Genomic DNA, 14284 nt, shown 5'->3' on the forward strand with positions numbered 1-14284 from the left:
GAAGAGAGAGAGGTTGGACCAAGGGGTTTTCAGAACCAAGTAATGAAGAGAGAGAGGTTGGACCAGGAGGTTTTCAGAACCAAGTAATGAAGAGAGAGAGGTTGGACCAGGGGGTTTTCAGAACCAAGTAATGAAGAGAGAGAGGTTGGACCAGGGGGTTTTCATAACCAAGTAACGAAGAGAGAGAGGTTGGACCAGGGGGTTTTCATAACCAAGTAATGAAGAGAGAGAGGTTGGACCAGGGGATTTTCATAACCAAGTAATGAAGAGAGAGAGGTTGGACCAGGGGGTTTTCATAACCAAGTAATGAAGAGAGAGAGGTTGGACAAAGGGTTTTTCATAACCAAGTAATGAAGAGAGAGAGGTTGGACCAGGGGGTTTTCATAACCAAGTAATGAAGAGAGAGAGGTTGGACCAGGGTTTTTTCATAACAAAGTAATGAAGAGAGAGAGGTTGGACCAGGGGGTCTTCAGAACCTAGTGACCTGATCAGGAATGTATTGTTTTGTTCTCTCTCCCCTCTTTTCCCTCCCTTGCTCCCTCCAGATAAATTAGCCCAATGGGTACGGTAACACCCCCCTCCACGTGGCATGCTACAACGGGCAGGATGTGGTGGTGAATGAGCTGATCGAGTGCGGCGCCAAAAGGACGGAAGGCGACACTTCACGGCCGCCTCGCGCCATGGGGCGCTCTGCCTGGAGCTGCTGGTGGGCAACGGGGCCCTCGTCAACATCAAGGTGAGGAGACCGGATGACCAACACTGTCTCTGAACTAAATAACACCCTATTCCCTATGTAGTGCACTACTTTTGACCAGGGGCCCATAGAGCAAGGAGCCGTGATGACACTGCATGTGTCCCAAATGGCACCCTGTTCCCTTTATAAGTACACTACTTTGGTTCAAAAAGTAGTGTACTTATAAATAGGGTGCCATTTGGGACGCACACACTGACGCAGCACATGGCTTAGTATTTGGCCCTGGTCTACATTCAAATACCAATGGAATAGGCCTAACAATGCAAACTAAATGCAATCAAGCGCTCCTCCAATACGTGTTTGATTTTGCCTGTGGTCAGCAGCACAGACTGCCGTGTGAACCATCTTTGTCTTTCTATCTGCAGAGTAAAGATGGAAAGACCCCCCTCCACATGACGGCCATCCACGGACGCTTCTCCAGATCTCAAGCCATCATCCAGAATGGTGAGTCGCTGTGAATGCTCTCAACTGAATATATATGAACCAGTAGGCTCTTCAGCATTGTCTTTTGTCTTCAAACCATGATTCACTGGCACAGAGCAATGTTACTTGCAATGTGGTTGAACATGAAGCTTCATGAGGCCTCTAGGGTCAAGTGGTTGACGTGTGTCTGTGTGTGTCTGTGTGTGTGTGTGTTCTGTAGGTGCTGAGATCGGACTGTGAAGAAAAGAAAGGAAACACACATCTGCACATCTCTGCTCGCTACGGCCATGAGTTACTCATCAATACACTCATCACGAACGGAGCTGACACAGCCAAGTGAGAACACACACAGTTTCCAGCAAAAATGCAACATGCATCTGCAATTCTGTCATTGACCGAATTCCCGCTTGGAGACTATGCTCAACACATTGTGGTGTGTGGGGGGTTGATAGACAGGGCATTGCAGCATGCTGATGTGTTGATCTGCTGTGGGATTTAATGAGGACTGTGATGTGGTGTTGTTTCCAATCTTAGCTGAATCAACTGTAAGTCGCTCTGGATAAGAGTGTCTGCTTAAAGTCTAAAATATAAAAATGTGTTGCAGGCGAGGCGTCCATGGGATGTTCCCCCTTCACCTGTCTGCTCTCAGTGGGTTCTCTGACTGCTGTCGGAAGCTCCTCTCATCAGGCTTTGATATAGACACCCCTGACGACTTTGGAAGGACCTGTTTACATGCTGCAGCAGCTGTTGGGTGAGTGGACTGGTCCAGGCTTTACACCAAGGAATATTTAGTTCATGAACTGGAAAGCCACCAGAAAGAACAAACACATATTCACACTCTTACATTTCACATTGTTTGGCAGTATTTAAAAATCGTATAGATCATTAGTGCGGTATCATTTCTGTATAATGTGGTTCCATGCCATGGTGGTATTGACTTGCGCTCTGGTCTAAATTGTCTTTATATCTTCTTGAAAGAGAAGAGAAACCTGCAAACTGCTCTTGCTAGTATCACTTTTTATTATTGCTTTTATTAGCATTATAAAAACAGTGATACTAGCAAGAGCAGTGTACGGGTTTCTCTTTTCTTTAAGGTTCTCATTGTTACCATCCACCTGATAGCTCAGATGTGAAAGGGCCTTTCTGAACTTGATATCTTGTTACCATCCACCTGATAGCTCAGATGTACGAGGGCCTTTCTGAACTTGATATCTTGTTACCAGGAACCTGGACTGTCTGAATCTGCTGCTCAACACAGGGGCAGACTTCAACAGAAAGGACAGCTTCGGAAGGTCTGTCTGTGGCATCAAATAACTTTCATATGTGATCTTTATGATAATGGGGAATATAGTATAGGGGCATATAGGAATTATTATGGGAAATATTGGGCGGCAGGTAGCCTAGCGGTTAAGAGCGTTGGGTCAGTAACCGAAAGGTTGCTGGTTCAAATCCCCTAGCTGACTATGTGAAAAATGTGTCTATGTGCACTGCAGCAAGGCACTTAACCCTAATTGCTCCTGTAAGTCGCACTGGATAAGAGTGTCTGCTAAATGTAAAATGTAAATGTTTTACAGCTCCAATAAACTGTTTCTGTTGTTGATGTTGAATGGTTTCTGTGCGTTCTTCTAGGAGTCCTCTGCATTATGCGGCAGCCAATTGTAACTACCAGTGTCTGTTTGCCTTGGTGGGGTCTGGGGCCAGTGTGAACGATCTGGATAAAAGGGGTTGCACCCCGCTCCACTACGCTGCTGCCTCCGACACAGACGGAAAGTACGTCTCACACCTCTCTTACTGTTGTGTGTGTTGTGGTGCCATGACCTTTCACATTTCACTGTAGTCTGGAGAGTATGTTGTGGTGCCATGACCTTTCACATTTCACTGTTGTCTGGAGAGTATGTTGTGGTGCCATCACCTTTCACATTTCACTGTAGTCTGGAGAGTATGTTGTGGTGCCATGACCTTTCACATTTCACTGTAGTCTGGAGAATATGTTGTGGTGCCATGACTTTTCACATTTCACTGTAGTCTGGAGTATGTTGTGGTGCCATGACCTTTCACATTTCACTGTAGTCTGGAGAGTATGTTGTGGTGCCATGACCTTTCACATTTCACTGTAGTCTGGAGAGTATGTTGTGGTGCCATGACCTTTCACATTTCACTGTAGTCTAGAGTATGTTGTTGGCCGTGTTTGAATACATACTAGTGTTAAATCTGCAGTGTGAAAGCTTGGCCACGTCTCCTTTGGGAAAGTGTCTCTGCTTGCTTATCTGTCTGTCTTGATGTTGGTATAATGATTAGTGAACTCTTGACCTCTGACCTCTAGGTGTCTGGAATATTTGCTGCGAAACGACGCTAACCCAGGGATCAGGGACAATCAGGGCTACAACGCAGTCCATTACGCGTCTGCGTACGGACACCGCCTCTGTCTGGAGCTGGTGAGTCAGAACCACAGGGGACTAGACGCCCTGCATTCACAGACCATTTTGTCTGCGTCCCAAATGGATGTAAGGCCCATAGGGCTCTGGTCAAAAGTAATGCACTATATAGGGAATAGGGTGCCATTTGGGACAGACATTGATATTCAGTAGGTTTTAAGGTATGGTTGCATGTTTGTCGTGGCCGCATCGTCACTCTTGATGTTCTTTTTCCAGATTGCAAGTGAAACACCTTTAGATGTGGTAAGTACCAGTTGGTTACTTTTCCTCACACTAGCTTGTTTAAGATACGAATGCAACACCCCAGTATGTCTGCAGGGGCTGGTCACTGAGATTTACAACATGAAACATGCTACTAGACTAACCTTCAAAGTAAATATGTTACAAGTCTAAACTGGCCCGTCCTTGTCTTTCCCCAGCTAATGGAAACCTCAGGGACAGACATCCTGAACGACTCTGATGTCAGAGCTCCCATCAGCCCCCTACACTTAGCTGTGAGTAAAGCCTACCTGCTCCTGTAGGGGTCTCGCCACATGACAAATGGCACCCTATTCCCTATTTAGTGCACTACTTTTGACCAGAGCCTTATGGGCCCAGATCAAAAGTACTGCACTACATGGGAAATAGGGTGCTATCTGGGATGCAGGCATGGTGTTGTTTTTCCACGAAAAGTTGATTGTCCAGACACTCACACACCATGTTCATATCTGTTCCTGATTAGTGTAAAATACATGCATATTTTGACACGGTGATGATGAGGATGATTTCCTTATTTTGCCATTTGAGTTAATCAACCTCCAACAGAGGAGTAGTAGTGTGTTTGTTTCTAAATCTCACGCTTGGCAGGGACCTTCGATGTTGATGCTGGGCGGGAGAAAAAATGGGCACCCGATTTGAGAGACACTGGTCTACTTTAGAGGTCTAGGACTGTTTCTGTTCAGGCATACCACTGGTCTACTATAGGACATTGATTATATTAAGAGTGTATATCTGTTCAGGCGTACCACTGGTCTACTATAGGACATTGATTATATTAGGAGTGTATATCTGTTCAGGCATACCACTGGTCTACTATAGGACATTGATTATATTAGAAGTGTATATCTGTGCAGGCATACCACTGGACTTTGCTTCAGACTGTGTGTTTGTTTCCATTCAGGCGTACCACGGCCACCACCATGCTATGGAGGTCCTGGTTCAGTCTCTGCTGGATCTAGACGTGAGGAACAGCCAGGGGCGCACCCCTCTGGACCTGGCTGCCTTTAAAGGCCATGTGGAGTGTGTTGACGTCCTCATCGACCAGGGAGCCTCCATCCTGGTTAAAGATTTCACCCTGAAGAGGACCCCCATCCACGCTGCAGGTACGCATAGGATATCACGTAAGACCTAGAGATTCTGTCATTCAAAAGTTTTCCTTACCAAGATGGACATTTGTTTGGTCATGTTGCTAGGATGCCAATGTCCACTCTAGGGATATTATATAGCATAGTGTGAAAATGCCCACTACACACTGATCTAAGGTCATTTTTTGTCATTATTGCTGAGGATCTGGGGAGGGTAAGCTGATCCTAGATCAGTGCACAGGGGGACTTCTATCCAGAGTCAGGTACACAGCTAGCAGGTGACAGGCTTCGAGGGCCTCAGCCGCAAAATGTTTTATTATCTGCTGTGTTAACATCATGAGGATGTCATCTACCAATACCACTGTTCTAGAAATCTGTCTGTTCATGTGAAGGTGTATCGTCCAGCAATCAGCTCATATCCTCTCTGTTTAGCCTCCTCTAGCTACCAACGGTCAATCATCTCACATTCTTATATCCTCTCTGTTTATCCTCCTCTAGCTACCAACGGTGATTCGGAGTGTTTGCGTTTGCTGATTGGAAATGCTGACCTCCAGGGTGCAGTGGACGTTCAAGACGGAATGGACAGTAAGTCAATTGGGTTTTGGATACAATTCCTGAAATAAAGAGATTTTGACACTAGGTCTACGTCCCAAATGGCACCCTATGCCCTACTTGGTGCACTACTTTAAACCAGAACCCTATGGGCTCAGGTCAAAAGTAGTGTACCATATAGGGAATAGGTTGCCATTTGGGACTCAGCCTGGTTATTACGGGACTCAGGCAGGTTATTACGGGACTCAGCCTGGTTATTACAAGTTTGTAAAATGACCTTGTTGTCTTGTGTATCAGAACCCCTCTGATGCTGTCGGTGCTGAGCGGACACACAGACTGTTTGTACTCACTGCTCAACAAGGGAGCCAGCGTAGAAGCCAAAGACAAGTGGGGCAGAACAGCGCTACACAGAGGGGTGAGGAGGAGAGCTGGCTGTATACGCTCACACACAGAATGAGACGGGGGAGGCTCAAATATACATATTATCTTCAGAAAAGTAGTTTTCCATGGGTAGTGGTGTATTCATCCCTGTAGGGGACCTGTCTCCAGACATCATTTGTAATAATTGATGATTCATTATTATATCATTGATTATTAGTTATTCAAATCCATTCTTGTCTCCCCGCCCTTCCTCCCAGGCGGTGACGGGTCATGAGGAGTGTGTGGAGGCCCTGCTGCAGCACAGCGCCAGCTTCCTGGTTCGGGACTGTAAGGGGTGAACCCCTGTCCACCTGGCGGCGGCATCCGGACACATCGGGGTGCTGGGGGGGCTCCTACACGCCGCCCAGTCAGTGGAGACCCTCCCCGTCATCACAGACAACCAGGGCTACACGCCACTACACTGGGCCTGCTACAACGGTACGTACTGGACTAACGGAACACTAGATCTTTTCTGATTTTCTCTCTTCAGCACCGTAAACATGTCCCTGAATTAGGCAGGCCATACAACGGTACGTACTGACTAACTGGACTGTAGCTCTGTTCTCTCCTCCATGAAGTGTACACTCATTCACTCCCTCTTGTGGCTTGAAAAGCATTCGATTGGTGTGGACGGAGCTATGTGGGGGAATGAACAAGACTACAACAGAATTAGGGGTTATGACTCTCAGTGGAGGACCTTACACTGAAACAGGACTTTGTCAGGGATTGACATAGCATATGTTGTAGCTAAAACATCTTTTGTGACTTCACCATTGTCAGATGTGTAGCTTTCTCTGAGAGTATTGTTGTGGTCTGCAGCGACGTCATCTTTTTCCTGTATGAATCAATCTTCCACTAGGCCATGACACCTGTGTAGAGGTGCTGCTGGAACAGGGGGTTTTCTACAAGACCGAGGGCAACTCGTTCAGCCCCCTCCACTGTGCTGTGATCAATGACAACGAGGGCGCTGCAGAGATGCTGATTGACACTCTGGGGCCGGCCATTGTCAACGCCACTGACACCAAGAACCGGTAACTACAGCACATGACAAAGTCCTTTTCTTCTGGAGAATAATGTTGTCTTGGGAATAAAATGACCTCTGGGGTTGGATGAGGGATTGTAGATTACTTTTAATACATCTATTAGTGATTTTATATTTCTATGGTATAAACAGGGTTAATTGAACAAACTTGTTTATAACAGTCCTACATGATATCGGTTAAATAAGTTTCCTCTCTCTCCAGGACCCCCCTGCATGCGGCGGCTTTCACGGACCACGTGGAGTGTCTTCAGCTGCTGCTAGGCCACAACGCCCAGGTCAACTCCCCCGATGCCTCTGGGAAGACCTCCCTCATGATGGCTGCTGAGAACGGACAAACCAACGCTGTCGGTACGCAGCCCCCTCTCCTCCGCTTTGCCTCGCCCAGCCGGCCTAAGTTCAACATATCTGTTTTACATTTTAATAAGTCGCTTCATTTCCTAATTTAGTTTCTTTATGTTTCTCTGTCTGTGTCAGAGCTGTTGGTGAGCAGTGCCAAAGCAGAGCTCACCCTGCAGGATGCAGTCAAGAACACTGCTCTTCATCTGGCCTGCAGTAAGGTGAGCATCCCCACATGAAGATGACTTTTCATCTGAACAGTTGGCTCTCTCTGGTTAAAATTTTGGTCTGACATGTTTGACTCTGGTTTTTAAAGGGGCATGAAACCAGTGCCTTGTTGATATTGGAGAAGATTACAGACAGGAACCTCATCAACTTGACTAACGCAGCCTTACAGACGTACAGTGGGGGGAAAAAGTATTTAGTCAGCCACCAATTGTGCAAGTTCTCCCACTTAAAAAGATGAGAGAGGCCTGTAATTTTCACCATAGGTACACGTCAGCTATGACAGACAAATTGAGATTTTTTTTCTCCAGAAAATCACATTGTAGGATTTTTAATGAATTTATTTGCAAATTATGGTGGAAAATAAGTATTTGGTCACCTACAAACAAGCAAGATTTCTGGCTCTCACAGACCTGTAACTTCTTCTTTAAGAGGCTCCTCTGTCCTCCACTCGTTACCTGTATTAATGGTACCTGTTTGAACTTGTTATCAGTATAAAATACACCTGTCCCCAACCTCAAACAGTCACACTCCAAACTCCACTATGGCCAAGACCAAAGAGCTGTCAAAGGACACCAGAAACAAAATTGTAGACCTGCACCAGGCTAGGAAGACTGAATCTGCAATAGGTAAGCAGCTTGGTTTGAAGAAATCAACTGTTGGAGCAATTATTAGGAAATGGAAGACATACAAGACCACTGATAATCTCCCTCGATCTGGGGCTCCATGCAAGATCTCACCCCGTGGGGTCAAAATGATCACAAGAACGGTGAGCAAAAATCCCAGAACCACACGGGGGGACCTAGTGAATGACCTGCAGAGAGCTGGGACCAAAGTAACAAAGCCTACCATCAGTAACACACTATGCCGCCAGGGACTCAAATCCTGCAATGCCAGACGTGTCCCCCTGCTTAAGCCAGAACATGTCCAGGCCCGTCTGAAGTTTGCTAGAGTGCATTTGGATGATCCAGAAAGGATTGGGAGAATGTCATATGGTCAGATGAAACTAAAATATAACTTTTTGGTAAAAATTCAACTCGTGTTTGGAGGACAAAGAATGCTGAGTTGCATCCAAAGAACACCATACCTACTGTGAAGCATGGGGGTGGAAACATCATGCTTTGGGGCTGTTTTTCTGCAAAGGGACCAGGACGACTGATCCGTGTAAAGGAAAGAACGAATGGGGCCATGTATCGTGAGATTTTGAGTGAAAACCTCCTTCCATCAGCAAGGGCATTGAAGATTAAATGTGGCTGGGTCTTTCAGCATGACAATGATCCCAAACACACCGCCCAGGCAACAAAGGAGTGGTTTCTTAAGAAGCATTTCAAGGTCCTGGAGTGGCCTAGCCAGTCTCCAGATCTCAACCCCATAGAAAATCTTTGGAGGGAGTTGAAAGTCCGTGTTGCCCAGCGACAGCCCCAAAACATCACTGCTCTAGAGGAGATCTGCATGGAGGAATGGCCCAAAATACCAGCAAGAGTGTGTGAAAACCTTGTGAAGACTTACAGAAAACATTTGACCTGTGTCATTGCCAACAAAGGGTATATAACAAAGTATTGAGAAACTTTCGTTATTGACCAAATACTTATTTTCCACCATCATTTGCAAATAAATTCATTAAAAATCCTACAATGTGATTTTCAGGATTTTTTTCCCTCATTTTGTCTGTCATAGTTGACGTGTACCTATGATGAAAATTACAGGTCTCTCTCATCTTTTTAAGTGGGAGAACTTGCACAATTGGTGGCTGACTAAATACTTTTTTCCCCCACTGTACGTATGGTTCAGCTGTATTAATTGGGCCATAAGAATTAGAAGAAGTGCACTATATAGGGAATAGTCTGGCATTTGGGAGGTATCCTCATTTGCTGCTGGCTAACCTGACGGTACTTTCTCCCTAGGCCGTTACACGTTGCAGCCATAAATGGTCTGATGGTGGTGGTTCAGGAGCTACTAGTGAAGGGTGCTAGCGTGCTCGCAGTCTATGAGAATGGTAAGATCCATAACGCTAACACCATTTTCTTCTGTACTTCTCTTCTCAATGTGTCCACAAATGTTTCTCTCTAGTCCACTGCTTGGTTATTGTCTTAACTTTGTATCTCCTAGCCTGCTGTTATTTCATGTTTTTCACCAAAAGTGTTATAGTAAACGGTGATGCTCCTGAAGTGACCCTCTGCTGTTCTGTTTGAACCCCTCAGCTTACACGCCTGCCTTGGCCTGCGCCCCCAACAAAGACGTGGTGGACTGCCTGGCACTGATCCTGGCCACCATGATGCCCGTGCCCCCCTGCAACCCGGCGCCCAGCTTGTCCTTCAGTGCCATTAACCACTACACCACCAGCCCCTCCAAGAGTGTGACCTTCGACAGCCTGCCCGTGCTGCGCAGCGAGCACAGCTCCTACTGCAGCTTCAACAACATCAGCCACCGCGACCACGATGGAGGCTTCTACAAGGATGAGGAACTCAACGACTCAGACTCAGAGACATACTGAGGGGGGGTGGTGGTCGCTGCCCAGGAGGGGAGCCAAGGGCAGGCGGATGGACAGTGAAGTGGGGCAGAGGCCACAAACAAATCCACACATACACACCGTGTCTTAAATCACCACAGCCAGCTTTGGGAGGGCACGAGCCGAGACAGTCCGCACAGGAGCCTTAAGAGTCCCGCAGTTGGAGAGAGAGAAATGGAGGGAGGGAGGGAGGGAGGGAGGGAGAGGGGGAGGCACAACAGTCTGGCTGGCCACACTCATCCTCTCGTACCACCAGGTGTCCTTCCAGCAGATACTGGACTTCAGAGGAACTGCTGCTGCTATACCCCACCTTTACCTTTACCCACAAAGGTCCTAAACGGTAGAAACTGTCCAGCCAACAGACAGACGGACACCTTACGACGGCAATAACCTGTAGTCCAAGGGGATAGTAGCACTTCACTGAGTGAAAAACAGACATGGACCAAAAGATGTGGAAGAAGCCTTTTCAAAACCTGCTTTGACAGTAGAAATGGGATTGAGCGTTTTGGGCTGAGAAAAAACATAAGGAGTGATGTTTCATTTAAGTTTTATGAGAGTGATGGTCATGTTTATCCGCACACTAAGACAGTCAGAACGCACCTAGCCTCTTGTCTGTAATCCATGTGGGAGGAGGGGAAATCATGTTTTTTTTTTGAACAATCATTTTAATAAAATCATTCATGTCTTAAGCTCCTGACCCTCTGTGGGAACCGAAAAATCGTAGTATTTGCTCTCATGAGTAATTTCAAAGAATTTCCATCCCCAATGGCACCCTATTCCCTTTATAGTACACTACTTAAGACCAGGGCCTATAGGGTTCTGGTCAAAAGTAGTGTACTCTATAAAGAATAGGGTGCCATTTAGGACGTAAAGTTTTGCATTTGTATGACAGGACTATTTTCATTTGTGTTATTAAACCTACCTGTCCTTTGCCCTCTAGAAAATATTTTAGAAAGAATACATGAATGAATAATTTACTTTCTTGTGATATTTATGTCATCATTTTGTGCCTTCTTTAGTTACTGAGGGGAGGTTAGGAGAGTAGGGGCAGCTGTATGAGCGAAAACAATGATGCACACTAAGTACTACAACGTTTGTGAAAAGCACTGATACTATTCCGAGGCAGAAAACATGCCTCCCCTGGAGAGGATAAACACTGTAAACCAATCGTAGGACAGCAGCATTTAGATTTTCTTCTGTTGAAAAAAAAAAAATCTATATTATATTTGTCTTGGTCTTATAAGCAATGTATTTTGACAGGTTTTGTTTGCTTTAACTTTAAACCACTCAATCCTTGTATGTGATTGCTTGTTCAAACCCCCATTTTTGTCTTTTTTTGAAAATCATTTTAACTGGAAATATGTACAATACATATGCTATGTTCGTCAAATCAGGAACAGGAGGTTCACAGTTTTTTTCGTGTTCTTTTTTTTTATTTAAAAGGTTGAAACTAGCATGTACATATGAAATAGTGACTGAATTCGAAACTCCCATGAATTCTTTCAGTATCTGAAGATTGCTGTATATTTTATGAGTAATAAAATAAAGAAATGAGTTATGTTATTTAATAATGAACTATGGGTTATCTGTTTTATGTGACAACCGCAGTATCAATTTCTAGGTGACAGTGGTGCTAATCCCAAAAGAAAGGCTACATACAACAAGGAACAAGAAGTCTATTGGCAAAATGATGACAATTGCATGTACCTTGGCCTAACGGTGTGGGTTATGTATTTTATTTTTCATGGCGTCCTCAACATTACAGTTTTAAGGGCAACAATAGCCTACATTTGTTTACAACTCGCAGGATTTCCATACGTGAGCTTTCAACAACACAGAGTGTTGCATCAGCACGAGATCGAAAGTGCGTCAAATCTGTACAGCATTGTTACGTCATCACTGATAAACGTTGAAACTGATCAAAAACCGCTGGAGCAGTTCAGTCTAATCCTCCCTAGTGCTGGAGGATTGCGTTTGTTTTCGCTCTGGATGCGCGTTCATTTTGGCAAGGAAATGTGCTGATTTTGCAAGGAGATGGAGAATAAAGAGTTAAAGGTAGGCATGTTATTTATTTTTAAATCTTCAATTATATGAATAACTGTGGATTAAATATTGTTTAACAAATTAAATAGTGTGCTTTTCATGCTGTAATATCAAACTAGAAAGTATATGGCCGGGGAGTCATGAGAGTTGGCTAAAGGTACAGTAAGTAGAATGTGGGTCAAATGGGGGTCAAATGGGGGTCAAAGGTTATGACAGCGCCTTCATAAATACGTCCTAAATGGCACCCTATTCCCTATGTAGGCTAGTGCACTACTTTTGACTAGGAGCCATAGAAGGGTTGGCTAATGTCACGAAAATGATGCTCTAGCATCGATGGCCGGAAGTCCTGTATCTTGTTATGATTCTGAACCACAGCTAACAACAAGCTGCCATGTGGGGAATCGTAGCTCTGTGGCATGTTTCAGCTCGTTGTATGGTGTTATTGATACCAAGTCTTGTTTTGAGGTGTTTTGACTGATATCATGTCTATGCAATGGCTAAAATTCGCTACCTAGCTAACCAACAACAACTGTAAAAATGTATTTGATACGAGTTCATTGTTCAAATGTATTTATGTTTGCATTAAACATTTAGACACTAAACATAGTTTACATGTTGTCTAAGTCAAACCCTGTCTATTTTGCCCCATAGTTGCATGCCAGTTGTGTTGCTAAACAACCAACCCCTCTATAGATTGTTACAGTGGAGGTGTGATAATACCCATAAAACCTAGCGGTCAAACAAGGAAATGGTTCCTATCGTTTTTCCACCATTCATTTTTCCCATAGGCAATTTTAGAAACACATAAAATAAGGGCTGTATTTCGTGTAGGCTTACCCTGGCGTGACGTTTTTGTAACCATGTAAATCTCTCTCGGAAAAGTTGACTTTTATCAGTATATTCGGCTCTATTTACTCTCAGATTCGAAAATGCTAATTAGCATCAAAGTAGACATCATGCAAAACTACAAATCCCTGCAAGCTCCTGCATGTCATCTCTAGCTGACACCTTTGCTAACGGGTATTGTGTCAATTTAAAACTTGCACTAGACAGTTCACAGAATTGTCCATTTAAAGAAATGCAGCCAATTTATTCATTACTACATTTAGCTAACATTAGATAGTTAATCCAGAGATTCTTACCTTTGCTTCGATCAGCATGATCATCATGGCATTTGTAGTTCTTTATGATAGCAACATTAGCAGCTAATAAGCATTACATTTTGCGAGGTAAATACAGGCGAATATATTGATAAGTCACCTTGTCCTAGAGAGATTTACACGGTTATCAAAATGTCACACCAGGGTAAGCCTACACGAAACACAGACCTTATTTTAAGTGTTTCTAAAATCCCCAATGGGAAAAATTAATGGTGGAAAAACGATTGGAACCATTTCCCTGTTTGACCACTAGGTTTTATGGGTATTATGACTCATACTGTGGGACTCTATAGGGCTCCAGCCAAAAGAAGTGCACTATATTGGAACTAGGGTGCTATTTCGGACACAAGCATAGATATGATGCATTATTATGTGACCATAGAAATAGAATCACTAGAAAGGATAGAGCCTCTGACCTTGGCAATTTGACTGGTAAACTGAACTGTACACCTGATATGATGTTCTGGTGATTCTATTTCTTTGAATATGATGTATTATGATGTGACAATGAGAGTTGGGTTAATGGTGCTCTCAAGGCAACTGGGAACTCGAAAAAAATAACTTTTATTTTTTAATTTTTTTATTTCACCTTTATTTAACCAGGTAAACCAGTTGAGAACAAGTTCTCATTTACAACTGCGACCTGGCCAAGATAAAGCAAAGCAGAACAACAATACAGAGTTACATATGGGGTAAAACAAAACAAAGTAAAAAATACAACAGAAATACATATAATATACAGTGTGTGCAAATTTAGCAAGTTATGGAGGTAAGGCAATAAAATAGGCTATAGTGCAAAATAATTCCAATTAGTATTAACACTGGACTGATAGATGTGCAAGAGAGGATGTGCAAATAGAGATACTGGGGTACAAATGAGCAAAATAAATAACAATATAGGGATGAGGTAGTTGGGCGGGCTAATTTCAGATGGGCTGTGTACAGGTGCAGTGATCGGTAAGGTACTCTGACAACTGATGCTTAAAGTTAGTGAGGGAGATAAGTGTCTCCAGCTTCAGAGATTTTTGCAATTTGTTCCAGT

The 14284-nt window shown here is 44.2% G+C and overlaps 1 pseudogene; it reads left to right on the top strand.

The window, feature by feature from the left end:
• The first annotated feature begins 545 nt into the window (after positions 1-545).
• Positions 546-10219, top strand: LOC121555535 (annotated as a pseudogene).
• The last annotated feature ends 4065 nt before the right edge of the window (positions 10220-14284 follow it).

The sequence above is a fragment of the Coregonus clupeaformis genome, unplaced genomic scaffold (genome assembly GCF_020615455.1).
Source record: "Coregonus clupeaformis isolate EN_2021a unplaced genomic scaffold, ASM2061545v1 scaf2275, whole genome shotgun sequence".
Classification (NCBI taxonomy): domain Eukaryota; kingdom Metazoa; phylum Chordata; class Actinopteri; order Salmoniformes; family Salmonidae; genus Coregonus; species Coregonus clupeaformis.